This window comes from Penaeus vannamei, chromosome 14 (assembly GCF_042767895.1).
Source record: "Penaeus vannamei isolate JL-2024 chromosome 14, ASM4276789v1, whole genome shotgun sequence".
Lineage (NCBI taxonomy): Eukaryota > Metazoa > Arthropoda > Malacostraca > Decapoda > Penaeidae > Penaeus > Penaeus vannamei.
The window spans coordinates 38,112,850-38,115,349 of NC_091562.1; positions in this window are offsets into that span (position 1 = coordinate 38,112,850).

Sequence of the window (2,500 nt, forward strand, 5' to 3'; positions counted from 1 at the left end):
AGCCAGTGTGCCTGTGCATGTGAATATGTGTAGTTGTGCTTGCATGTGGGAAAGCACGGTAGTGCATTTCACAATACCCACTCCTACATTTGCACCACATCCACACTCACAGACTCATACTCACACCCACACCCACACCCACACCCACACTTACACCCCCTACCCAGACCCACACTTAGTATGTACAGTGTACATACGCATGCAAATAAACACATGCAGATTGCTTACATAGCGTTATTTCATGTTCTTTATAATGACAGTGATTGCATGCGTTATACTTCTGTATATACAATTCAGTAGATCATATGTTAAAAAAAAAAACAGTTTTGTGATTTGATAAATGTAAAATGCAAGGGTGTTTGAGACTTAAAAAGCAGTGGAATCTAAATGTTTAATTTCTAGGGTGAGAGAAGAAAATATTTACCTCACTTTACACTAAGGAAAAGTGTTTCTCAGTTAAGAAAGAATTTAAATGAGATAAAGTGTCTGATTGATGATGGCTTTTCACATGCTATGTCTGATTGAAAGTAAGATTCAAGTGTTAGCTTGGGAAGCTGTGATACTGGAAATAGGTATCCCTTATTTCAGAGGAAATTTTCAATGAGGTGAAATTAAGAGAATTTATAGTGATTTTTAATCCAAGTTAGCTTGGCAAACTATTTCTGTTTTTTGAGATTTTGCACTCCTTATTCTTTTTTTGATTTTCATGTGTGTATATAGAATTTTCGTTAATCTAGTTCTTAGGAAAATTAATTTGGAAAATGATACAAAAAATTTGTTATTTCTAAAAATTACTTGACTGATCCATTTATATCAGATTTGTTTGCTTGCTAGCATGTCATAAATTGTATATATGTTTGTATGTGCATTTGGGTACATGCATGTATGTATGTGTGTAATTATGTATATATTTATGTATTTAGATATGTATGCACATGCATTTGCAAGCATAAAAATGGATGTGTTTGTAGGCTTACACATGCACACACATGCCCACACATACACTTGCAAACACAAGTGCTAATGTGCTTGCATGCACATACAGGCATATGCACACGAAACACATACAAGCTATCATTATTTCAGTTTGTATGTGTCATTATAGGGTGGTTACATTTTGGAATTTTATTTAGGAGTTCGAATGACATTCCAAGATTTAAACAATTACAGGGGGAAGATATTGAGTAGTAGCTACCATATGTTTTGGTGAAAGTGATGTTCAAGTAGGTAAGGTATATCCAGGCCAAGTGGACAGGCATAATACAAAATGAAATTGTAGTTCATGTGAATGCTATGGCAAAATGTGATGTATATACCAAACATTTCAACCGTTCTGAATCTTTGTTAAGAGATTGAAGATTAATTTGATGTGTCTTTATCTGCAAAAGTATTTAATGAAACCTTTTATCTGCTGCTTGCCATCATGAATTCCAGATATAACACTTCGAGTTATACTGTATATATATATACATATATAGTAAATATATGTATATATGTATGTTTGTATTTATGTATGTACATTGTGTATTGTATGTATGTATATTAGATGTGTTTATACAGACACATACAAAGACACACATGCATATGTATATATTCATGTAATACACATTTATATACACCTGCATATGTTCTTTTGTCAAACAAGCTAGATATAAGCAAAAAAAAAGTGACTTGTAAATCATGGTTGTTCCATCCACTTAGAGCTTGTGCATCCATTGTGTATGTGTACACAGAGTGTTACACAGCCAGTTATGCTGCCTGTACTATAACTAATTAGCAGTGTGTGATCAAATTAGGAAAGATAGGTTGGTGTGTTAAACCTGTATAATGAGCTTGCATATTTTAATAGTTTTCTTTTTCCACTATGATGGTATTTATTATTATCATTATTATTGTTATTATCAGTAGTACTGTTGCTAATGTTATTATTAACATTATTATTATTATTATTATTATTATTATTATTATTATTATTATTATTATTATTGTAGGTATTATTATTAGTATTGTAGGTAATATTATTATTATTATTGATGGTATCATTATTATTATTATTGATGGTATTATTATTATTATCATTATTATTATTATTGCTATTATCATTATTATTGTTATTGTTATTATTATTATTATGATATTACTGTTGCCATTGTCATTCTTATCATTGCAATAATTTTTCTTATGTTACATGTTGTTATTGTTATTATTATTATTTATTATTTACTATTTATTATTGTTATTTATTATTAATATATTATTTATTATTGTTATTTATTATTAATATATTATTTGTTATTGTTATTTATTATTAATATATTATTTGTTATTGTTATTGTAATTATGATTATTATTACTATTATTATTATTATTATTGGTATTATTATTATTGTAATTATCACCATTGTCATTGTTATTATTATTGTTATCATTATTGAGATTCTTCTTCTTATTGTTATTGTTATTATTCTTATTATTTTTTATTATTGTTATTTTTATCATT